This window comes from Tachysurus fulvidraco, chromosome 7, assembly GCF_022655615.1.
Source record: "Tachysurus fulvidraco isolate hzauxx_2018 chromosome 7, HZAU_PFXX_2.0, whole genome shotgun sequence".
In the NCBI taxonomy this organism is placed as follows: domain Eukaryota; kingdom Metazoa; phylum Chordata; class Actinopteri; order Siluriformes; family Bagridae; genus Tachysurus; species Tachysurus fulvidraco.
In genome coordinates this window covers 23,327,055-23,354,370 of record NC_062524.1, presented here as the reverse complement: position 1 = coordinate 23,354,370, position 27,316 = coordinate 23,327,055, and the positions used below count along the sequence as shown (strand labels likewise).

Below are 27,316 nucleotides of genomic sequence, written 5' to 3'. Positions count from 1 at the left end.
ATTGGCCATGCAAGCTGTTTCTGGCTTCTAAGAATAACTGTGTTTTTTTTTTGTTTGTTTTGTTTTTTTCCAAATGCAATAAGGTGACACATATTGTGAAAAAAGCTAAATAATACAGTCAAAATACACATTATTTAGATACACATTTTAGTAAATGTGTAAAGCGTAAGCAGACATTAGCCTGAGGCAGCATGGCTTCTGCTTCTGCTGTGCCACAATTAGCAAATAATGAAAGAAATATTATTTGCTATTCTTATAAAGTCACAATTTATCACCTTTTCCTTAATTAAGTATTTTTTTGTCATCAGCCATGTGTGTAAGAAGGTTCTGGCATCTAATCTGAGGTGTCATGCAATATCAGTAGAGTGAATATATATATATTCCTGTGCTATCACTGCCGTGGAAGTGAACCAACCCAGGCACTAAGGGGTAAACTCTCAGTGACACTCTCAAGCTCAAATAAAATTGTAGGGTTGATTCAGAAAGTCTCTGGGTTGTTGCTCGGAAGATTGTGGTTCAAGCCCCAGCGCTGCCAAGCTGCCACTGTTGGGCTCTTGAGTAAGGCCCTTAACCCTCACTGCTCCAGCGGTGCTGTATCATGGCTGACCCTGTGCTCTGACCCCAATCTCCAAAGCTGGGATATGTGAAGAAAGAATTTCACTGTGTTGTAATGTATAAGTGACAAAGTCCTCTTTTGCAAAATATGCTAATCGTATGATTTGCTCTGGCGACCTCGAACAGGGAGCAGCCAAAAGACGACAACAACAACCAGAGTATTTGGTTTGTAAATCAACAAATTGTTCCATTCCTACTTTACTTTGTGCTGTACAGCTGTATATACTGTACACTAATTGTGTTTGATGGTGTGTTCGATGTTTGGCACTCTAGTGACTTTACCATTTTCCGTGAAAACATTTCTGCTGTGTTTTTAACTGTGCCGTTTCAGTGCGAGTTGATTGTTCACACTGAGGCGTTTAATGAGTCGTAGTGACCTGTTAGTATACCTAAATGACATGGAACATCAGATGCTCATGGGTTTGTGGAGCAGAAGGGGTGGAGTTTTTGGTTTGCTCAGTTTTTTTGCTTTGGTGCTGTACATTGAAAAATAAATTAAAAGCAGGAAATTTGAGCACTTAATTGCTACACGTGATATACAGTGCGATGACTTGACATAATTTGCCATTTAGTTAATGTTTGTCATGTTACTACTTATAAGGTACACATGAGGTACTACATATAGTGTATAGTCTCTCATATATAGTGCAAAATTACATCATTTGTCTTGTTGTTAGTGTTTACGTTCCCAAAGCACAACTTTAATCTAGTGGCTAATTTCATTAGCTATACTTTGAAGGCCACCATTTTTTTCCCAGCTGGTGGTTGTTAAGCATTGTGTTGCCTTTCATGTACTTTTCACTGTTGATTGTTTTTTAATGAACAGCTACAGCAACAGCTGTAAATTATTTTTTTTTGGCTGCTAGTACCTGACTTAAACAGACCTTAGCCTAAACAGTTTCAAAGACCTGTGTTCTAACTTACTGTCTGTCCTCCAATACGTGCTTTGAACACGCTCGCAGTCATTGTAGCAACTCACCGGAGTGTTTAGTCCTTTCATGTGACACAGCAAAAGGTCTGATCGCATCACGCTCGCGCAGAGAGCAGAAACGAGTGCACAATGTGTCTAAATGTCTTACTTTTGTGTTCAGAAAGCCTAGTTAGTGTCAACTCTGCTCGTGTGTGTACGTGTCTGGGCTTTGAGCTCTGTTCTTGCCTGTGCTGTGATGAGCGCAGCTGGCTGGCTCCGGCTCTAATTGCGTTCGGGGAGGATTAATTGGGGCACCAGCTTGGATCCAGCCCACATCCAGGTAATTTAAAGATTTTATCTCCCCCCATTGCCGCTGAGCACACCATGACTCTCAATATTTGTGTAAAATGATTAATCATGCTAATCTGAGTGCCGTGCCAGTCCCTTTTCATCGGTTTTAAGAGAACAAGTGCAAAATGGAATAATTCATAAATAGGACAGTGCATCAGAGAGCTTCATATTAGAAGTAATCGCAGGTTAAAATCGTAATAAAAAGGACATAATGAACCCGCTGTGTCTACTGCGTCCAACACTGTATTAAAGGAAAATCTTTCAAATTAAAAAAACTTGCATATTATTTTTTAAATATATGTTTACTTATTCATATTTTTTTGTATCTAACATAAATAAAAAAAGGTTATTTGATCATGTAATTCTGAGATGATTTTTTTTTTGGTTGGTTTCATTTCTTTCAGTGATATTTTGGTATATTTTCACTTTAGTAGCTTCCTCATGCAGCAGCACTTTAGTGTTGTGTCTCAATGTCTAAATGAGTATCTTAGCCTTAAGGGGATCTATAAGCTACTGTGATTTTAAACAATGACTAGATTTGCTATCAAAATTTCTATTATGTAATTTTTTTCACCAATACAGACCATCAATTCCGATGACATAATTCTGCAGTAGATTCTCACCTGATTTTTTTTTGTCCAATCTCTACAGAGTCCTTCCCCTAAATGATAAAAATCACCTTGCCAAAGATAAATCACACCTGCAAGCATGATTCTAAAAGGTGTCTTATTTATAATTCTTGCATTTATTCAGTCACCTATAAATTGGTCAAGAAGGAAATGGCTTGGATTTCTTTGGCAGCTCTTAGCGTTTTGACAGCGTTTTTCTGAGGATTTCTGGAGGAGGTGGAAAAAAATTCTCCACAAGTGACTTCAATGCATCTTTATCGTCCATAGTACTAACTGTCAATTGCAGCTTAGCACCGGGGCTGTGAGGGAAACTAAGTGCTATCGGCTAGTTAAAAAGAGGGAGGAGCCAGTTTGTTTTGATGGATTTGATAGATGTTTAATATGCCCTGTGTCTACAGTATATATAAATATTATTCTTATAATCAATCACATTGAAGCTTTATACCAAATAGGGATGCTGATACTACCCGTGACCCTAGGTTATCTATCCCACCCCAATCCTGTCTTGGTATGTTCTCATCCAGCCTGAGCTCCTCTTATTTTCCCTCCCTGTGGTGTTTCCTCCACTGACCTGCTTATATCGAACATTACTGTATTCTTTCTCCGGTGATCCAGAGTGATGTATCTTATGGGCGGAGAAGGTCAATAACCCGTCCAGCCATATAATCAGCAGTAGCAATGCAGGGTGAGACGTATACACCAAAGCATCTGTGGCCGCGACCTCGTGTTTGGCAAATGACTTTTAGGCGGCCAGCTCTGCAGCAGAAATCTCAATCGGAGAAGATTCTCGGAGAGGACGTTTAATTGTGCCGGGACTAAAGGATGAAATTGAGCAGGAATGAAGTGCTTTTGGTGCATCGATTTCTTCTTCCTAGCTAGGAGCACAGGAGTGTGTGTGTGTGTGTGTGTTGGTGTGTGTGTGTTGGTTGGGTGGGTGGGGGAGTGAGATAGATAAAGAGCATGACAGCAGCATCCCACTAACTCAACCCGGCAAGATGCGAATGCGAATAAGATGCCTGTGGAGTATAAACGGAAAGCTTTTTATTTATTTATTTATTTTTTTGGTGAAAAAAAAAAATGGAAGAATAACATCTTTTAAGTGATATTTTGCTGTTCAGAAAACAAATGGATATCCACAGAGATTGTAAAAATCTATATTTCATTATTGTGCTTTCTGTTCTCTAAGTGCTAATTTTAAATGGCTGTGCATTCCAGCAATTTTCTGTATATAAACTTTCACCACTTCCAGAATTGTAATAGCAATACAAACAGACCTCTTTGTGCCAAATCGGATGCTTCTTTATTGCAAAATTAAATTGACTTGCACCACCATCTGCGACCAACTCCGGTGATTGCTCTTTATCAATGGGTGTTCCTATAGTGACAGGTATCTGATTGACATCTGGTGATGAACCTTGTGGCAGCTTGATGGCTGTTGTGCAGTCCCAAGGTTGCCGTAGTAATGAAAGGTGTCTCTCTTACTTTCTTATGATGATGAAGAGGCTGAAGACAAAGGCGTCATGCCGCGTTTTTAAGGAGTCTCCCATTTGGCTTCTTGGGTTCTTGGCAAACATGAGCAGTTTCTCATTTCACATTAGGGTACAACCATCTGTCTCAAGCCTCCTGAGTTCTTCTGTCAGCATACCTGTTTTTCTTGCACCTCGTACGCAGTTCATAAATAAAATGTTGCCACTTTGCCAGCTTGCCTTCAGAATGTTCTACCAGGAAATCTGACCTTCATCTTATCAGGTCCATGTTCTCACCAGTCCTGCAGGAGTTATCTTTTGGAATAAAGAAGTTGTACAGCCTCTGCTGTACACACACACACACACACACACACACACACATACAAAGTACCGAGTGGTGTTAAAATTGACCACCACTTCTCCAAAACACCCCAACCTGCAGTATATTACAAACTAAATGGAAGTAGCAGAAGACAGAGGTCTCTGGTTGGAGAAGGGAAGCAGCAGTGCAGGGCCACTGCGGACGGATTGTCTTTAACTGAATGCCAATTATGCAGGCAGGCCAGGCTTTCGGCTACAAAAAAGCCCCGGATGAATTGCTATGCAGTCCCCGTTCCCTTTCAAAGCACAGAGACTCCACAGCCGAGAGTAACAGAGAGAAATACAGAGAGATAGAAGGAAAGAAGGAAGTAAGGTCTGCAGCATGTTTTGCAAACAACATGCTGCCGTTTGTTTTGATTAAAAACTGACACCCCAAAGCCCAAATCAGTTCTGTTTTCCCCCTCCTCACCGTTATATCTCTATGCTAGAGTACTTTTTACAGACTTTTGCATTGCCACATTAAACATGCTGTTTGTTATTTCAGCTCAGAATGTTCCTGCTCCTCGGGGGGTTTCCTTATCTGTCATGCAGTTTAGCTCTCGGGGTAATAAACATAAAAGCAAGAGCTATTTCATATTTAATACATTTACCTACAGGAGGATGCTTTCACTGTCTAGCAAACATAATCATGTTTAACAGTATGAACAAGGGTACAGTGCAATTAATCTAGAGATGTAGTGACTTAACATGTTTTTGGTCCTGGATAAAGGTTTAGGCCTGCATGACTTTGTTCTGATTAATAGCATCACTATAATAACAGACATTACTCAACCTTAACGTTAGTCATTTGTCTGGCTCAAGACAATTTGAAATGGTTATGTTTTGCTTTGTAGTGGCATCTCATGTTATTTATTCATGTTATCGTTCTGAGCACATTTGTTTTGAAACCAAAGAGTCCAATCAGCACAATTTCCTTTTAAAATTCTTTTTTTATCAGTAAATTTTTTTTAATAAGCCATACCATCAATTAACTAATCATTTGAAAAGTATAAAAAGAAATTCTGTTCCTAATGAGCCGGCTTAAAGTTGAAATAATTCACATAATTGTATGAAGGTCTGCAACAGAATTCATGAATTCCTAATGTTAAAAAAAACCTGTAGACTCTAAACGACAGTTTTTTCCATATGTCGATCGGTTCTGCTACAGCTGTGGTGTCCGGTCTTATCCAGAAAAGGTTGTGGGTGTGGATTTTTGTTTTAACCAAGTAGAATCCATAATTGTGTAGACTGAATGCCAAGATCAACTAAATAAACAGGTGGAACCAGGTGTGGCTCCTGCTTGAGTGGAATGCACCCACATTAGACCCTTCTGAATAAAATTGGACACACTCGTTTCGATATATCCACCGAAAGACTTGTATCCGGCTGACCATTGGTGATTATTCACCTCTGTCGGAGACACTGGTCAGGGTTTATCACAGCAGTTACCCCTTGGATAAACTGTCGGATCCTGTCACTAAATTCAGAGCAGTCACTAAATAATTTAGAATAGGGCTTTAAGGGGTTAAACAGCTGGAATAATGCAGTCGCATGCACTTCAGGCATCATAGGTAACCACAAGGTGAGAGACATTTCCCTTCCACTTTCCAAGAAATTTAATTCAGTAACTCCACACGTTTCCCCAAAGTAAATATTAGGACAGTAGAGAGGAAATGTATAAATTATGTAGCAGTTAGAACCTAACCACAATCCATCTCTGTCAGTAGACGATTTGTAGTGACCAGCTAAATGTTCTCCATCTGCCTCATCATCTGAAGCCATAAGCATAACCTTACCTAATATCCGGTCACATGAGCTCATGGTGCCCACAAACATAGGGGTGGCTTGATATGTGTAAACTTTTAAATGAGGAAATTTAGATATTAGTAAGCTGAAAGTAAAAGAAGAAAGTTAATATAAAGAAGAATGGTATAATATATCATTTACAGTAGGTTAGTGTATTAGTGTTTTAACAAAAGTTACAGTCATTGGCAGGTATCCATTCAAAACCATCCCAAATACTAAAACACATAAAAACACTTACAGCTAGAGAAGGAGTAGATTGATTTACAATGGCCATCATAATTCATTCATAAAGTATTTGAATGGGATCAGGAAGGACATATTAAAAGGGTCACTAACACCCAGCTACTAACCCATTGACAATATACAGTACATACCTTATTTTTGTGAGAAAACTATACAACTTTCAAAACTTATAGCAATACTAGCGGAGACCAGGGACAGTTGTAACTGGGGACGGTTGTAACACCTTGAATTCCTCCAATCAGAAACAACCTAGAGTGATGACACTCACTGTGCACATGCTCAGTTACTGTAGTTTCCCTCCATTTTTGTCATAAAGGGAGCCACATTTGAATCTTCCTGACGGAGTTATCTACAAAAGATTGTTTTTGAGGTAAAAAAAAAAGTACTTTTCTTTCTGATGTACTTTTTTGGATGCTGTTATAGGATCAAATGTCTATGAATTCAAACAAGTATTATTAGAATCACTATTTTGTAAGCTAAAAATATAAATGGCTAAGAAGTGTCAAACTAGCAGTCAAGCTAGCTCACATTGAGATGACATGCGTTACAACCGTCCCTGTACACTGAGACGGTTGTAGCAGTGGAGAGACTGTATTAAAATCAATTTTGCCACCTGTACATATTTCATAAAACCACTTAAATACATTGATTCAGCAGTTCACAGATTGAAGTTTATAATATAAGAAATTGGTTATTCCAGTAAAAATGGTTTTTGATGTATTGCTAAAAATTGCAAAAGGTGTTACAACTGTCCATGGTCTCCCCTACTAATATCAGAAGTAGACATATTATGGCACTAATTACACAAGTTGCCCTTGCTTTGCTTTTTTTGTATTTCATGAGTTAAAAAATCTCTGCTAATATAGCAGTTATTACAGTGTAAAAGTTTCACAAGGGAGCGTCCCATAGTATAATAGATAACACGAGAATAATGTAGCATAAACTCAAGAATAAAACCCTACAACAAAAGTTACAGAGAATAGAATAAAGATTAAAAAAAAAAAAAAAAAAAACATTAAATATGTCTGATATTCTACCCTCTGAAATCAGTAACCCTGGCAGGAAAGGATGTGGTTCATTACAAGGCATGGTAACAACAAGAATCATTGCTAAATCAGAAATTGTGAATTTCTCACATGGCTTAATGATAGTAAGTAAAGTCAAACTCAAATTTTATTTGTCACATACACATACAGAGTACGACATGCAGTGAAATGCTTTAAGTTTTTGCATATCCCAGGTTATTATGAGCCTGGGGTCAGAGCACAGTGTCAGGCATAGTACAGCACCAGTGAAGCAGGTGAGGTTAAGGACCTTGCTCAAGCACCCAACATTGATGTCTCAGCAGATTGTGGTCTTGAACCACTGACCTTCTGATCAGTAATCTGAAGCCTTAACCACTGATCCATCACGTCCTCACCTCCTCATGTGATCCGGATAACCGATAAACAGAAATATTGTGTGGTGAATAGGAAAAAAGTTCTATAGTACACCAATGGGATCTTTGTTCTGTGGGAATACACTCAAGGTTTCTGTTTATAACAATGCAATAGTAGGTTTCAAAAAGTAGAACGCCTTTAGAAAGCTATAGCCATTAGCTATCTAAACAATCCCTAACAAACCATTCTCACTGCAGGAAAAGGAACAGCAGATCCAGAGAAAATCTCTCTACATCCCTCTGAAGGCCAGTGTTTATCTTAACCAAGATAATTCTCTCTCTTTCTCATCAAAGCTCTGAGTTTCTTCAGTCTTATCTTGACCATTGTTATTGCTTAGCCAAACTTTACCTGTCACTGACCAGACAGAAGTGACCACATTCCCACAGAATGAGGTACCGATACCAGCAGGTATCACAGCTGCAGTAACTCAAGTCATGGCAGAACAAGTCTTTGGTATGCAAACACTGATAACAGCTGGCCTGTTTGTGGTGGGAGTAGAGTACTCTTCTCTGAGGTTATAGTGGGAATCTTAACAAGCAAGGACTCACAGAACGGTCTTCAGCCTGTCTTGAATGCTCAAGTTCTACAACACTCAACAAATACTTGCCCATGTGGGCAGATTGGTTGTTTGGGCACTTGGCCACAGATGAGTAAAAGAGCAGAAAGCAGTTAGTCTGTGTCCTTGAAGACTCTGGCCACGAGGGTTGAATAACACAACTGTGGCTTTGAAGTGCATTGTGAAAGTGAACAGCACTAACAGGAACAGATGTATATTCTTAGCAGAAAGGCTTCTCCAGAGTTCTGGTGATGATTAAGAATTCTACCTTTTTTAATACAGGAATCTGCTATGGTAGGATTCCACATACAGTATAACCTAAACGCTCATATTTTTCTGTGTTTTAACAGAAATCATCAAATGAATGCATACTCAAGGTGGATGCTGCATTCATTTGATGATCCAATTGTGCAAGAACAAAAAAACTGTAGGTTGTGCTAATGTCACTACGTGGTAGTGTGATGCTGCCTTTATATCATTATTTCCTTTTACTGGCAGTATGAGAAAAATATCATATACCTCTATGTATGGCATCTTTACTGTGACGATGACAAGAGTTAGCCATGAAAATGGTAAAAAGAGTAGTTTCCCAAATACAAAATCAGAGAAAGTAGGCAAAAAAGGTATTGCAGTGCTGGGATGGTGTGTCTCATAGGATGCCTGATAGAATCTTTATTATTAGTGCTCTCAGTAGAACCTCTTTAGAATTCTACAACCATTAACCATCTAGAGAACCGCCAAGTAACCAAAGCTACAAACTGAAATAAATTTGTAAATCAAGTTTAGAACAGTTTCGCAAAGTGTATTGATTTATCCCTAATGGGTACTATTTGGAAAGATGTAAAAACTGATGTAACTTAGAGTAAACTGCCCCACTGGCAAATGATGAACCTTTTCAAGGACCAATTTCAGAACAAAATATTTGCACATATATTGCTAGCCATTCTGGGACTTTGCCGTGGACCGGTATTCAAATACAGTGTTCAAATACTACGGACAAGTTCTGGCTGTGTATCTTAGAAACATTTGTGGATTTTGTCATTCTATGTAATTTTACAGGGGGTTGCTTGGTATATGGTATACCTCATGGAATACAGTAATCCCTTGCCAATTCGCGGTTCAAGTATCGCGGTTCAAGTTTCGCGGCCTCAGTGCATCGCTGATTTTTCAAAAATATTCATTGAAAAATAAAAATAAAAACAGTTTCCCAGGATGCCAGACAAAGAGAGAAACTCTCTCAGAGGCTTTGTACATACCCACAGGCACTCAGACAAGGCACATGATTGGTTCCCGGCACGAGATCTGAGCTGATTGGCTGCGCATCATCGCGTCCTCTCCCAGCTTTTCCCCTTGTTGTATCTCGCCACTCTTGTTCACGCTGTCAACTGTGTCTCGTGTATTGTGTTCGAAATTAACTTTTTGTTAAGCCCTTACAATGCCTCCTAAGCACCGTGCCCCTGCTAAAGATTCCTCTAGTGAGCCCAAGAGGAAGAGGAAGATGATGACCATCAGTGAAAAGGTCAAACTTAGGGCCAATCCTACTTCGTGGATTTTCACCTATCGCGAGGGGTTCCGGTCCCCATTAACCGCGATAAACCATATACCCAGATTTGCCGAGATCCTGACCTAAAAATAAGTACTCAGAGAAAAATTAGTATAACTGCACTGTATATAAAAATGTAGAAGTAAGATTTGTTTAGTACGCTGCTGGTATTGTGATATACTAGTGTGATGTCTAGTGATACATTGGTATTGCACAATGTAGAACCTGGAGTCAGCCCTAGTTGACTTGGAGCACAAGGCTGGAGGAGGCTGGTCCACCCATCACAAGGCACAATTGGACACACACTTACACACACATTACAGATTATTTACAGAAACTAATCAGGCTACAATACATGTCCCTGGAATAGCGAGAAAACTAGATCACCAAGAGGAAACCCCAGAAGCAAACTTTATGCGCACATGGCAGAGGCATGAATCAAACTGCCAACAGTTGGAGGTGCAAGGCAAATCAAGTCGCTGTGCTCCTCTCCTCCCACAACAGATTAACAACATTGCCAAATAAAAAGCAGCACGTGTGTAGCAGCCATCTTTGGTATGTTTAGTTGAAATCTAATAAAACTGACACTAATCTCTGCACTGGGGAGTACTTCACTAGCCACTGTGGAAGCCAGGGACATTGTCATTTAAGTGCTGAAATCCAAATTTTTGCTCAACCTGTCATTTTTCACAGCCATTCTGATGAACGCCATGCATTTTCCAAGGTGCCATTTACAATGAAACATAAAATATACTCTGACATCTGTTTTAAGGATTACAGCTAAATCACTTTTATTTCTTGCACTGCATTGGAGCGGTACATTTTCTATGAGAGATTTCTCTCAAGTTCTAGCTTTGCTCTAAACTGTCTGCATCTATATTCATCCCTACTTCAATAATTTCCTGTGTTTCATCTTCCCTCTGCCTTGCGTCTTTCATGTCCTCTGCTTGAAGAGGTGTGCCTGGATGGAGGGATGAGGTAGAGAGGTGAGACAGAGCGATGGCTGTTAGCTGTCCAATTTTACGCCTGGCTACTTTCCCCTCATTTTGTGTTATTCATTGTGCATTCTCTAAAATGCTCCATCAGAAGCACATTTAAGTCGAGATGGAAAAGAATGAGATGTCAGAAATGAAGTGCCACAGCAGCTTCGTTTAGGAAACCCGAAGTCTCATTTGTATTTTTTAAAGGTACACCTACTCTCAACGACTTGCGTATACATTTTTATCATTAACATTGGTTAGGTGGTGTTCAAGATTTATGTTGTAAAGAGTTTAAACTAATTTCACTGACATGTCGATGACTGTCAGTGATTTTTTGCTTAAGCTTTTCCCGCATCAGCCACAATGCCAGTCGACTACCCGCTAACAGTACTACCGATGAGACTCGAAGTCTTGATGTCTTAAGAGAACGATGGTGCAGTGCCTTAGGTCTTAGTCAGTCAGTCGTCTATCTGACCTCCTCATCTGTACGCTCTGCTCAAACAGATCAGATTTCAAAGCTTTAAATTTCAGTCTCATTATTTATTCAACACCATTGTTCTAGTCATCTTGTAGATCGGTATGTAGCCGAGCCAAATCTCTGGAGTGGGTGTGAAGTATAACTACATTGCATTCTGGTACTCTGAGTTGCACATATTCTCCATTGCTTCTATGTTTCTTTTTTTAGTGAACGTCACTGGAAAATGTCGGGTCAGCAAAAAAAATATCTCGTTCTTTTTCTCTTTTGTTTTCCAAATCACATACAATTGCTAACTTCTCATAGGAATAACAAATATATTGCACCAAACCAACCGATTAGCCTCAGGATCACAAAATGCATTGTTTCAATATATATATATATATATATATATATATATATATATATATATATATATATATATATATATATATATATAGTGCCATATTGTGCTTCTTTTAATGCTCTGTACATTTGTCATTTTTTTAAGGCAGCGCCTAAAGCATTTTATACTGCACCTTAGTTCGTACACCTAATACAAACTCTGTTCAGTTTATCTTAAGGTGATTATCTGTTATTTATGAAAAAGCAGAATTTGAATCTATTCCGCACAACTTGACCTTTTTGGAAATGTCGTATCGTACATGTGTACGATCATGAGCTACATGACCTCACGCCCTTCTACGGTTTAAACTCTGCGATGTAACGTAAACTCCTGTTTATATTTGGAATCAAACACATCCTGCAGTCGAGGGTCTGCTGGTGCGTGTTTGACCTCGGGTCAGAGCAGTAATGGAGGAATTAAATTACCCATTAGAAGCCCAATGTGAGCAGGCTCTTGCTTTGGTCCAGTATGACACACACACACACACACACACACACACACACACACACACACACACACACACACACACACACACACACACACACACACTCACAGACACACAGAGCACTGCGTCTCTATGAAACCCTATGTCACATTTTGCCTGTAGTGTTGAATGAGGGCATTGTTAAAGCCTCTGTGCCTCTCTTGACCCCTTCTGGCCCATTTCTGGGGTTCACACACACTTGTCAATCCTTGTCTCCAACACCATCACTCTTGATGCACACCAGAACCTTCTGAGTTTATTGGAAACACACGTGTACACAATGACACGCACAGACACGCACAGACACACACACACACACGCACACACACGCACACACACACACACACACACACACACACACACACACACACACACACACACACACACACACACGCACGCACACACACACACACACACACACACACACACACACACACACACACACACACACACACACACACACACACACACACACACCTCATCCTCTTTAAAAGGGGAGTGGATGGTCAGGGGGTGGTGAAGGTTACTGGAAATGATCATTATTTTTTCTTTTTCTTTTTTTTTTATCCAGGATCTTCTTTTATATCTCTTATTTCATTTTTCATCTGATTATCTCTACACTTTCCGCACCACTCTGGAGCAATTTGATGGAATTTCAAGAGCTCTTTGGATAACCTGGTTTAAAATGCTTGGATTTTTCCCCCCACAATAATCTCTTGCAAAGGAACAAAAATCATCACCCAAGCTTCACTTCCTGCTATCTGTTGTCTCCTGCTAGCAGAACAGGAATTTGTCGAGTCTGTATATCCCTTTCTCTCAGTCTATGAAAAGCTCTTTGTCTGTGTTGCGGCTCAAACATGCATTGTGCTCGAACTTACCAGGAACGCTGACCTCGATAGGTGGAATCATGTCCTTGACTGCAAATATTTCTGATTATGCACAGCTTACGGGTGACTGGAATCTCTTTGTAATTTATAGGGGGTCAAAAGGGAACAAGCTGATTGAAAATGCAGGCTGTGTTCATGTCGCTAAAGAGTTTTTTTTTTCCCCTGAAAGCATCAGCTGCATGCACGTCACCTGCATGATTTTCTCCTCCACTGCGTTTTGGATGTAACTGCAAGGCAGGGAGTGAGAGGAGACACACTTCATAGCGAGAGGAGTGTCATTATGTTAATGCCAGGCTCCTGTGCATGTACAAACACACACACACACACACACACACACACACACACGACACTGAGAAGGGAAATCATTTATTTGATACTTCACACATGAATTACTGGTCATTCAAAAATAACTTCACATTTCAAGATGCAGTTTACATACACACACACACACACACACACACACACACACACACACACACACACACACACACACACACACACACATTAAGAGGTGTCGTTGCTTGGTTGCTTCATCGATCGTCTAAATCACTCTGCACTCCAGGGTGCAATAGTGTGTGTGTGTGTGTGTGTGTGTGTGTGTGTGTGTGTTTTGTGGGAGAGTTTGTTTTTTCTTTCTCGATTATAGATTTGTGCTGTCATCCAATTGTTTACTTTATTTCTCAGTTCATTCATTCATTCATTCATTCATTCATTCACCTACTCACACACTCACCTACGTAATGTATCTCTATTTTTGCCTTTAACATTTAACACTGATATAATTTGAGTACTTTGTGTAGCCTCACATACATGTATAGGCTCTGAACACGCACACACTCATGAAAAAGGCATACACACATTCAATATGTGCTCTGACACACACACAATCGGTTCAACTCCATTTTTAGCGTTTTCTTTTTCTGCTCTATTGGTTTCTGACACCGTTATCTGTCTTGCTATTTTGTGCTCACACTTTTGTAGAGAGATTATGGATAGGTAACGTTCTCATTTTCTCCCTTCAAATGAGACGGAGAATGAGAATGACTCTGGATGATGGGGTTCAAAGAGTTTTAATTGAAATTCGCACCGAGTCAATTCGACAATAAGGGGGTGTTATGACTTGGCCTTTACTCTTACATAAGCTCCCTCTCATACATGGTATGATAAAAGTCATAACATAAATAAAATTTACTTTGACGTCACTTAGACAAAACACTGCGTTTCCAGTCAAAACGTGCCATTTTTTCCCCCTAATGTTTAATAACAGTGACAATCTTGTCAGGCACGGATTCCACCAGGCACGGTGTTCATTTCAATTTGATCTCCTCTTCCACTGACTAGGTGACAATCCAGCTAGGGTTTGTGACCTATTTTGGTGCTTCACCTGCTGTTCCCGATAATTTTACACATGCTGTATGAAATTGAGTTGTCTCAGTGTTCTGTCATGCTCATCATACAAGTGATACACAGATCTGGCCCTATGAACTCTCTATTCCAGGCTCATTAGACATTAGACTCTTTCATAGAAATGCACAGGGTATCACAGGGGATTATTCTCATTCAACCAACAGAGTAAGAAAAAAAGAAATAAATGTTTCAAGTACATTGTTGAGATGGACCTTGATTCATTCTGAATCATAACTCCTTAACTCCTAACAGATGTTAAAGTCATACGAATAAACTGTAACGTAAAGCCATCATGTGACAACAAGCACTATGACAATAAATACACTAACTCGATATGTATAACATCTTTAATGTTCCATCTCACACACACACCCTTTCTCGGAAAAGGGTGATAACGATTGTCTGTGTCATTCCTCATGTCCTAATATCCTTGCTTGTGTCTAGCTTGGCATACTTTATTACATTACATTTTATACTGTATTTTTTTTGGCCTAGATGATTAGGTTTCTGGACATCCGGTACATAAGCCCAGCAGCACATTAGAGCTATCACTTTGCCAGGAGCGCTAGATAATTACTTTATGACTTGTTCAGCCCTTACACCTTTCGGGTGTAAAGTACAACTGAAACAACCTCAGCTTGATTATCTGGTTATATAAAAAAATCACTAATTTGTTGTCTGGCTACATAGCTTATGTACATATAGGTGTAAGTAGATTGATTTATTTATCACACAATTTTAAAAGATAAGACCAAGCTATACATTACCTAAGCGATACATTCTGGGTGCCATTATTTACATTATTCTCCATCCACTAATAAGAGATTTTTTATCAAGGACATACATGATCTGACTGATCTGAAGGTTTTCTTTCTTTTTTCTTTTAAGAGTAAGACTGACCTCAGCCACATAACAGCCGAGACCAGCCTTAAGAGCTTTGAACACTTCCTAATTCATTGATTTTTTTTTTAAACAAGTATGTGTGTGTGTGTGTGTGTGTGTGTGTGTGTGTGTGTGTGTGTGTGTGTGTGTGTGTGTATACGTGTGAATGCTGTTTTGTTATCCCCATACATTACATCCTCTGTCACCCTGTTCCCCTTTTCCATACATTAGAAGCTGTGTAATGTGACGTGGAAGTCGAGCAGGATGTATGGCGCTGCAGTGGAGGCAAGCCGGGTTGCGCATTCAGATGCGTTCAGCTTGCAAGAGTAGCCTTATTATTTCCATTCCATTGTTGCAAACTGAAAACACATTCCCATTTACATGGTTAATTTAAGGAAATGAAGGAATGAATGACCTGTTGTACGTATAACCCATTGCTACCCTTAACCTTAGCCGACCATTTCCTGCAACACATACATGACATAAAAAGGGCATGCTCTGGTCTGCAAGCTTGGCTTTGTTTAACTCAGCGGTGTGTAATTAACTCCATGCAGAGTTCAACTCCCATTTAACCCTTAAAAGCTAGACGTAACTTATGCTGGGACGCTGGGGACGCACGTCTCTGACAAGAAGCAGGGGCGTAAGTTATGTGCAGACGCTGGGGACGCATGTCTCCAAAACGTAGCAGGGATGTAAGTTATGCGGGGAACGCTGGGGACGCATGTCTGTAACACCTTGTTAAAAAGCCGCGTTTTGAAAGTGATGTTCATTACATTGATTTATATATGCTTGTGTCATAAGCTGATTCAAAAGCTTTCTCAAAAAAAAAAAAAAAAAACCTTAATATACAACATCCATAACATACGCAGTTTTTTTAACAGTTGGGTCTGTAGATCAAATCCCAAGCTCAGGTTACTGTCTGTATGGAGTTTGGAATGTTCTCCATGTTCTCTGACCTCCTCCCACCTCCTAAAAACATGCAGTAGCTATGCTACATTGCCCTTAGGCGTGCTTAGGTTGTATTCATGTCTCGCACTCAGTGATCCAGTGTTATGCTCCAGATCCATCACAGACCCAGACCATGCTATAGAGGTTACTGATAGTGAATGAATGAAATTTATTCACTAAAAAATGAAATGCAAATATGATATGAGGCTTTGGCTGGAGCTGTCATTATAATGTCTAGTTTATCAATCTGCGGGATCGCTATTCGTTAGTTTACTTCCCTTTTCCTTATAACGTCTCCCAGAAGGTGAAACTGATGTACTTATTGTGTGGATGATGATAATAAAAAAACCATGATGATAAAGCATATCGCTTTATTTTTAAAATACTCCCAAAACATCCATATTGTTCTGGGATTGTGGGTAGTTATTTAAAATGTGGTACGGGTTCACACATTAGAAATAAATCTAACATTCTAAAACAAAAATTACCTAAAGAAAATTCTAAGTCAAACCCATATTTTTTAATAGTTATGAATTCAAACAGGAATGGGTTTTTCTTGCTCATACTGAAGTGACTCTGATTTTATTTTACCTTTATTTTTCCAGGAAGTCTCATTGAGATTAAAATCTCTTTTACAAGAGAGACCTGGCCAAGGTAGCAGCCATACAGTTTGACAACATATTAAAATACAACAAGTATAAAAATGAAAAGAAATATTAAAACATAGGATCCTCTCAACAAAAACAATCACATGCATTCATTACCACTTTCTTTATGATGCCTTTAAATTCACCAATAGACACCAATTTCTCTCATTTTAAATCTTTTTGCAAATTATTCCATGCCAAAGGTCCAAAATAGGAAAATGCAGTTTTCCCCAGTTCAGTAAAAACTCTAGGTACATTTAAAAGCAAACACTTTGAAGAGCGCAACTGGTAACTGCCAGAACTAACACAAAGAAGATGCTCTGCCACTTGTATTTGTGAACTGTGAAAGAGATCTTAATTATTTTAAAATAAAATAGTCTAAAATTGATAGATTAACCGATGCTTACAATTGTTTTCTTTTTTATTTATAGTCACGCACTACAAAAAGTAATATCTTGGACAATGAAAATATCTAAAAACACTATAAATGTAAAACACTATAAATGTTTTTTTTAACACTTGAAGTTGTCAAATGTCCAAAAAATTTGCACAATTTGTATACTATAATTATATCAGATTAATATTAGATTTATCCGTTCTCGTGTAAAATTGATAGTATTCAACCCATTTTCTTTAGATACAGTATATATATATATATATATATGTCCTCACTTTATTTTCTGTTTGTTTACATTTACACTATCTACAGTTACACTATATTAGAAAGAAACCAGATTGACTTTATGCTAATAATTAAAAGTTTCAAGTATTTGAATGTATAGAAACTTTGATCACTGTGCAGAATCTAAAAGTCTGTTATTTGCTTGTACACACATTTGACAGCTGGTACAAGTTCAGCTTATGCCATTTTATTTATACTTAAAAAAACATATTTTTATTATGGCGTTAATCTCATGGTTAGCTCTGGTATTTTTCATTTCCGATCTGTAAATTTGGACATTTTAGCCCTCCCGTACTGTGTAACTGCAGGCGGCCATTTTGGCACGAGGCGATTTTCAGTAATCGGGTCACAGCCTGTTTGATGAGGAAGACAATGATCCAGTTCCAGTGGCGTTCCCAGCACATTTTCCGCCTGTCGGCATGCAAACTGCTAAATTTTGATGTGACAGGGTATGTTGTGACCTGCAAGTGAGTGTGTGTGCGTTGGTCCATGCCTAGTACACAACCTTTCACCCAGAATTAACAAAGTGTGCTCACATGAATGCCATGCTCATATCAGCTTGTGTTAGTGTCTGCGCTAAACAGCACCGGACCACAGAGGCATTAGCGAGAAAAAGAGACCATAAATAATTCAGTTGTCTGATCGGTCCATTTAAAGATACTTAGTACAGATGAGTGGAGAGGTGTTAACTACACACTGGGGGATTTACTATCTGTATGTGTGTGTGTGTGTGTGTGTGGGTGGGTGAGTGGGTGGGTGGGTGTGCATGCTTCAGAATTAACACTCGGATGAGATAGAGATCTCCTAATTGCGGTTCTGTTCGTCTGAATTGCCACAATAAGTTTGCTGGCCAGAATCTTAGTCCCTTATCATCTGGCAAGCTTAGTGATAGTCGACCATTTTTTTTGGGAAGCTATTATGCTTGATAGTGGAGCTTTGGCAGTCAGTGGCTTCTTAATTGAAAATGTGATTAATATTGAAACACTGAGACTGGAGTGAGATGTTGCTGCTCCCTGTAGTGTGAAAAGTGCAGCAATTTGTAGATTGTGCCATCTTTGTGTAGCTCGTGTTTCGGAGCTAGATTCATAAGATGTTTGTCCTCCTCAGCACGATTTTCTCAACAGTAAATAATATAGTAAACGTTTTTAATCTGGACCTTGTGCACGGTGTTAGCGTTGTTGATTGTTACTTTGATGACTAATTCTAATTTAGTCTTAATTCTAATAACTACTTTTGACATTTCTTGAAGTCTTTTTTATTAAAACTTAAATTCAATCTATTCGGATTCCGCATCATTAATTTTTTTAATGTTACCTTTAATCCTTTGTACAGTATGTGCTTTCAATCCTTTTTTAAGGAAATGACAGGGTACAGTATAATTAAAATCACTTTCCCTATCAATCCCCTCTCTCTCTTTCTTTCTTGCTCCATAAATTTTAATAATTTTATATTCAGAATACTGAGATATAAACAGAGCTGGGTGATGTGATTATATAATATTGCTAGTGGGATCTCAGTTTTCTGGGACATTCCAGTTATCATGAGTATTTTTTTTTAGTAATAAATTCATATTAATATTTTATTTGTGACATACATAAGCTTCAAAGTGTACAGACTCTGATTAGAAACATTTATTTAATAAAAACATAAATTTAATATTCTGGAAGATCCATAAGAAAGTGAATTATTGTTACCGCTTGTTTAACAGCTATGTACAAACAGGCGCTTGCTTAACTTTTTATTTGATTTATTAATTAACAAGATGAAATTTTCATCTTGTCCACAAATAAAAAACTTGCCTACAAAGCTACAGTTTTAGTCATGAAACTTCTAGACATGTTACATAAACATCGACACTTTGCGACTAATCGAATCCAAGACATGAATTTAAAACACGGAATTTAAAATGTTTTCAACTTTTCAATACTATAACGTAATTAAAAACTAAACGAGACCTCGACCTAAAAACGAAATTTTTAATTGCATGTTTGCTCAAAACCTTTACTCTTTTGGCTGAAACATTTTTAAGTACAATATACAGGACCACAATAACAGATTTATTAGCGTAACAGAATCTGAAAGGCAAACGTCTTTAAATTGAAACAGAAAGCTCTGCGTGTAGCAGTTTAACAAAACCGACTAATGAGTGTGGCTGTGGCGCTGGTCGTCTGTGTAGAAACTCTAGCTTCAACTGTGTGCCTAAAGCAGCCCATTCATCATCCATTGTGAGTGCAGCTACAACGGATTTTGTCTTTGAATAATAAATCATGAGTGATGTTGGTTTTGGACAGCCGGCTGGCTGCAGCTAGCCCCAACTAGCAAAAAATAAATGAAGTAAGATGGATGTGTGGATGCCATGAGACCGAAATCTCGTGTGGAGAGTTCTATTTTGTTACGGTCATTTTGATAAACGTCGATGATTTGGTTAAGCTGTTGGCTGCCAATGGAGATAAGGATTTAGTGATCAAGGAATGAAAAACTCCTAACAGTTTAAAAGAAAAGAAAGAGTTGCTTGCTAATTACAAATGATGTAAACGATGTTGCAAGGTTGCAAAGGTCTTGGCTCATGTTTAGCGCTAACCTGAGAGCATGGTTCAGTGTTTCTCCACCTGCTCTGTGCATGTGTGTGTATGTGATAGAGAAAGAAAGGGATAGGGCTGCTGCAGGATTTGTGCCTTACAGCAAACTAGTGCAGGCAGACAACAGCGCAACTCTCTGCCTCCGCTTAGCTGATGTAACCCAGCGGAAACCCGCACTTTTTCCTTTTCCCCTCCCGCAATCAGCTTATGCTTGTGCTCGCTGGGTTCGGCTGTAAAACACACCGCTGTCATTATGTCATGCAAATTTTGGCAGGTCTTTATGACGAAATAACAGCACATGTTTTGCTCAACTCTCATTTGTAACTCATAACTAGGAGTATGCCAAACGGCTCAGAGTTTGAGTTTCTCAAACCCTGATTGAGGTGTTTGAGTACAGAAGAAGGCGTAGATAGGGGGTTTTGAAAGACAGCTACTGCATGAGTGTAACTGGTACTAACTGGTTTAAGTAGAGACCAGGGCTCTGATCTTCAATTGGATTTTTGTCTTTGCATTCCATGCTTTGCATTTTGCTTTTGTTTGAAATTGACCAAACAACCTGCAGTTAGCTAAAGTCATTCATTTTTGAAAGATTGAATTTTTTTCATGTTAAGTATTCAAGATTACTTTTGAGTATTTTGCATGTTTAGCACTAATCTAATTACATGTCTGAAGTACAGACATTTTATTATTATTATTATTATTATTATTATTATTATTATTATTATTATTAAAAACCTTAAAATAAAAAGCAACGCATCATACTTTATATCCATTCATAGTTACATTGAATATCATAAAAGATCCATAAGAAAGTGAGTTCCTGTTATTACTTATGTTCCAGCTATAAACAGTTGTTTGCTTTTGTAACTTTTTCTTGAAGACAATAATTGCAGCCTTGTTACTCGAAAAACACTAGCGTCCTCCAATCCTTAGACATCCTTGTGTTGGATGATGCCATTGTGCCAGTTGCCAGATGCCATTATGTGCTTGTGAGATGCGTTTCTGCTCAGCATGACTGTAAATAGTAGTTAGTTGAGTTACCAAAGACTTTCTGTCTAATTGAACCGGTCTGGTCGTTATCCCCTGACCTCTCTAATCGACAACGTATTTCTGCCTGTAGAACTTCTTTATAAACTGTAGAGTCTGATGTGTGTGAAAATCTAAAGAGATAAGTACATTCTGTACATACATACGCTTTAAAGCCATGGAGATTATATTTAATTCCTTGTTGTGATGTTTGATACGTACATTATCTAAAGCTTTTGGCTTGATATCTGCATAAATTGCATTCTCGTGATTGGCTGACTGGAAAATTGCATGAAATAATTTTTTCATATTTGTGCCAGATTAGGAATTTTCCTGAAATTGCTTTAAAATGCTTTGAAAAAATATACGTTTGATACTGTTTGACATGTATTAAATCCATTGTTTGTAGAATGGATTTCTCAGAAGGGCAACAATATATCGGCACGCCGTTTCACTCACACTTATATTTAACGCTTTCGCCTTTAGTTTATATGACCTGATAAGTGATTAAATAATTCATGACTCCTGGATCACACCAGTAAACATCCCTGGATTTCATTTGAAGCATTTGTATGAACTGAAATACAAAAGATATTTATTTGTATGCAAACAGTCCATCCTGTCAGTTCTGAGCTACGAGAATGTCGATCAGGACTCGTATAAATCATAATTTTAATGCTGCTGTTCCAGGAGCTTTGCCTTGTATATTTTAATAAATCTGATTACATGGATGTGAGGGGGCGGGAGGGTGGAGCTGTTATTAAATTATAATGCATGCTGTAGAGATGCAGGAAACAGTGGATTTTGATGATTGTTCTGGATTGTAAGTCTTTATAGAAATGGACTGACTAGCCCTGTAAATGCTGCACTGATCTCCTGAATAACCTTAGTGTATCGGCGACTCATGTAGCAGAGTATGAGGTAAAATTATATATAATGAAATTTCGAAAGCTGTGAAAGAAAACCTTGAGGCTCCGGTGTGACCTCACTATTATAGTCGTTGTGATGACTGAACAGAATTGTGTAACTTACACACTCGTCAAGTGTAGCCCGGGGCTGACTATTGAAAATAAAGTAATATAGAGAGATTAACAGTGAGAAATAGAAAGGATTTAGCTGAAAAGCAACCTCGATAAGAATTGTGCTCGGGGCGCTCATTAGTGTCATCATACTTCACAACTTTTAGCCTGAAATTAGCTTATTCAGTATTACCTGCTGGATTATTGTCTTACCTGGGAATGAATCCCAAACTAGCAGCTGCAGTTTTCTACTGCTGCACAGAACTAGACCCCTGCTACAGTATATCACAATGCTAGTGTCCTAAATGAAGCGCACAAAGTAGTCTTATTAGCAAGATAATTTGGTGACAAGCTAGTTAGTTATGTGTAAAGCAGTTTTAATTTTAATGACAAGATGATTTTCAAAATCTACAAATACAAGTATGATTATTACTGTAGCTACAAATTGTACAACGTTTCTACTAGTAAGCTAATTCTTACATATTTCTGTATACTTGTATATAAGTATACTTTACATTTAAATTTTACATTCAATTTTACTTTACCATTGTTATGCTAGCAGGATAAGTGTGAATAAACGGGATTGGACTCATTTTTTATACTTAGATATCTACAGTAGGTATTGTAACCTGCATTCATTTTATAACACTAGTAGGCTATTTTTATATACTGTAAGATTGCTCAAGCTTTTGCGTAAGTACACACGATACTTTTCTTCAAAACTATATTTTAAGTATATAGTACACTATTAGAATATTGGTGACATTAATTCGTTTATGAAACTGACCATTTACACTATGGTTTGAAGATGTTTGTTGTCTGTAAGACATTTCAAGGTGGTTGAAAGCTGCTGCCTTAAAAATGTGAGGAGACTCAACTTGAAGTTCATCTTTGTTTCAACTTATAGTCAAGACAATGAATCACTTGAAGTTTCATCTTTGGAAACGTGAGTTCGATATACAAAACTTGAGATAGTTAGAGTTAAAGAGAAGAAATAAGTTGGTAGATTTAACCGATATATTATGTTTTATATTGTATTAAATATTTTTTAATGTTGCTCTGAAATGATGCCTGATTCAGAAGCTGCTGTCTGATTGGTAAATGTCTGCGAGTGCGTGTGTGTGTGTGTGTGTGTGTGTGTGTGTGTGTGTGTGTGTGTGTGTGTGTGTGTATGTGTCTGGTGACTCTAGGGTGGGCACCTTCTTGTTGTTTCATGCATCAATGTGCTGCTAAGATCATATAGCACCAAATCAATCTCACAGTTGGAGGCAATACTGGACATATCTTAATGATTGGCACAGACAAAAAAAAAATCTGGGGTAAAGTGTATGGTGTACTGTTGTGTGTTTGGCTGATGTGACAAAGATGCTGAAAAAAATACCGATGTGTGTGTGTGTGTGTGTGTGTGTGTGTGTGTGTGTGTGTGTGTTTAATTATTTAAGCTTCAGAAGAATTAATTATCATGAAATGGTCCACTTAGTGTGGCAGAGGGTCTTGTTACTCGCACTGTAATTAAATTCAACCTTTTCATCTTCAGGAAACCTTTGTGAAGTGCGTCTGGGAAGGAACAAAAAAACATTGTGCATTTGGTAAAAAGTCAAAAAGACACCGGATCAGATGTGCGAGTACGTCTTTAAAAATGTAAGAAGAGAAATGCATGATGAGATGAGGGAGAGCAGGAGAAGGATAGGGCATCAGAATGCTAATGGAGCTAAAACAGGCTGCTTAGCACTGAGCACTAATGCAATTGAGAGCAGAGACTCTCGCAGCTTTAAATCTGCCTCTTAAACACTTGTCTGACCGGTGCTCAGCCTCGTACATTTATTATCACTTGCATATATATTCAGGCATGGACGTCATCAAAGGCGTCTTACATATACAGGCCATCTGCCACATCACACATACACACACATATATATATACTCACACACACATAACCACTCACACAATAACACATCATTATAATGGCCGTCTCACGGCGTTATGTGAAGTCTAATGGGGCTTTTCAGGGTAAAAGCTCCACTGAGCAAGCGAAAATCCTCACCATCTCCATTATCATTATCATCATCATCATCATCATCATCTGGAGTCTTCAGCACTGTCAACACTTTAATTCCCTCAGTGTATATGTGACAGTGCCAGTAATTTTTCAGTTAGTTTTTTTTTCTACTCCGTTACTGATTGCACACAATTTCGAATCATTCATTTGTCCTTTGAATGTCAAGAGCATGTGCTCAAGGCTTGGTTTATGTATCACGTCATATTCGAGGTATATGTGGTGTCGAATAATACTCCTTCAACATTGTTTACATCATTTGTAATTAGCAAAGAACAAAAAAAAAATAATCACATCAAACATCATAATGTCAATTCTCAGGTAATTTTACAGTAAGTTCGTAGGTTTGTGTTGATTTTTTTATATACCAGAATTTTTGAGCCCCAAAAATATTGGCACCCTTCAAAGAAATGTTGTCATCCAAAAAATATATATATATATATTAAAAAGCACCAAGAAATGCACTAACGTGTCTTTATTTTTCTCTGTGTTCTTCTGCAGGGGATTGTAGTAGGAAGTAGACTTTGCTCTGACTGTGCTTGGAAGTTTACACACCTGTAGCCCTATAGAAGGACACACACACACACAGGTAAGGAGGACATCCTGTCATTATGCTTTAGCTCTCATTCATCCCCAACAAAGCTCCACCTCACCGTGTCTCTGTGATGAATTAGCTGTCAGCAGCTGTACATTATTCTGTCTTCACTTTGGTCTCAGAGGTGGTATTGTTCATGTTCATTCATATTTATGAATGCAGGAGTAATTATACATTTTATAGAACAGACAGATGGGAAGCAATGGGATGATATGACAGTGTGGTGCTTTTGGCAGTTTTAGACGATAGGTCCTCATCATTATCGTGTGCAGACTTTCGCAGGAGCATGAACCTTCCCCCCCCCCCTTCTTTGCACAGTGAGGCGTTTCTTGCTTGGTAACCACGACGACGCGTGTCTTCGCTTGGTAACCACGTGCAGCCTGTTTTAATTTTTTTCCTTCATTCAAATGGTTTTGGCGCAGCCATGCAAAGGAGCAGCTGCTCTACTCCTGCTCTCTTATTCTGTCTCTTCTCTTTCCCGCATTTGTCATTGTTTTGTCTCTCTGGTGCCCTCATTTAATTTTTCACACCAGAGCAACAGCTGAGTGAATTCAATTACTCAGATCCTTTTTCATTCCTCCTTTCCTCACGTTCCTTCTTGAGCCTAAACCCAATAGTTCATACTGTAGATCAGATGATGAACCGAGCCGTCCATAACAAGCAGATCCTACTAGAACTATGTAGTGATCTAATGATCGTGATTCCATTTAGGGTGCCATTACTTTCAGTCAGCCAGAAGTCAATCAAATATAAACGATATTTTCAAATCTAAAGATTTTTAGATCTAAATCTTGTTCCAGAAATGCCAGCAGCGTTGCTGTGACGATATGGGAGACACCTGGAAAGTCCAATCAGTCTTATATTTGCATGGTGGAAAAGCCATTTCACTGAAGGGGAAAGGGACACGGAAGCTGCACATTAACTTCCAGTTACTTTCACTTTTCACTGACTTTATCTCGGTGATCTTCGACCTCTGAATTTGCAAAACGAGATTTTCTGAACCAGTAGAAAGCAAGAGGGCGTGGTCTTTCGTCTATAAAAGCACATGGTGGAAGGTGTTGTTTATCCTCCATACTGTTAGCATGGTCATAGAGGAAGGATTTTTTTTTGTGGTAAAAATGGTTTTCTTTCCGCACAATCTGCTAGGATTTCCATGTAGCAATGTCGCCGCCTATATTTCTCGACGCTAAAGAATCATTATGATCGAAAACAATCGTCGCAAGCTAGGTAAACTGTTTCCTAACACGTTCACACACGATACTCTATAAACTATAAACTATAACTACTTGTCATGGAGATGAGGAAAAATGAAACACTTGCTTATCCTAGACGTGAAATTTATCAGCGTTAATTTATTAGTTCTGCATCTGTGGTGAAAACATTTTTAGACAAATCGTCTTGGTAAGTAGCGCAGACTCAAATGTCATCCGGCAGAGCCGAATTATCCATGTGAAATATGAAACCTTTGGTTATAATTAATTACTGATATTTAATATTAAGCAGCTTTATTCAATAACAAGCTAAGTGCTTGTAGGTCGTTCTTCAATAATTAATGACTGTGCTTAAGTATTATTATATTAATAAATCCTAGGGAAGATTTTGAGATTTTGTACGCCTTTATTCGAAAGGCGTAGAAAGTTCCAGAATGACTTCCTGGTTTAAAAAGAATTATTGCGTGTTCGGTTTGTCTTTTAGCTCGTAGAGTCTCTGCTGCTTAGAAAGTAAGGCTCAGTCACAAATCAAGCAGCCTATTAGTGATGAAAGGTGTCAAATTAATTTCAGTCTGAGGACTTTATTCAGTCCAAATGCGGTAATGCGGCGTGACGTGGAATTGAGTCCTTCATTCAGTGCACTCCTTGGCTTAATGCGAGCTCGCTTCACGTTAGCATCAGTTGTGGTGATGAAACGAGAGGGTGAGAAAGGCACTCACACACACTCACACACACAGTCTCAGTCGTCACACTCTATGATTTTCTTCTTTTCTACCCACTCGTGTTGTGAGTGAGTGAGGCAGAAGGCCATTGGGAACCAGAAGGCAGATGCAAATCACATGATTTGACTGAAAGCGAGGACCTGAAACTGTTTACCTTTCGGCTCGAGTTAGCGCTTTGTTAAACAAAATGGCTCTTTGATTGCTACTGGAGGTTGCTGCTGTTTTTTTGCTACTGCAATGACTGAGCCATCAAATCTCCTAGAAAACCTTAAAGGCAAGTGGGCACGTTTAAACACATGTTTATTCATGCACTGATTTGCATACTCATTTGCATATCTCTACCACTCTGATCTATAGTGCGTATTTGTTTGTATTTCTGAAGGTGTGTTAAAATGTGCAGCACTAGGTCCTTT

At 38.5% G+C, this 27,316-nt stretch overlaps 1 protein-coding gene across 25 annotated transcripts in view; it reads left to right on the top strand.

The window, feature by feature from the left end:
• The window catches only part of LOC113635441 (adhesion G protein-coupled receptor L3), a 280,133-nt gene that overhangs the window by 17,438 nt on the left and 235,379 nt on the right, over window positions 1-27,316 (top strand). For 23 of the 25 annotated variants that reach the window (XM_047816329.1, XM_047816330.1, XM_047816328.1 and 20 more), the window contains exon 2: window positions 24,877-24,964. The exons of 1 other annotated variant lie outside the window; for it this stretch is intronic. The gene's annotated coding sequence lies outside the window, so the exon portion shown is untranslated. Of the gene's footprint in view, window positions 1-1,846; window positions 1,866-24,876; window positions 24,965-27,316 lie in introns of those variants that run through there. One more of the 25 variants, XM_047816306.1, reaches the window with a different exon arrangement.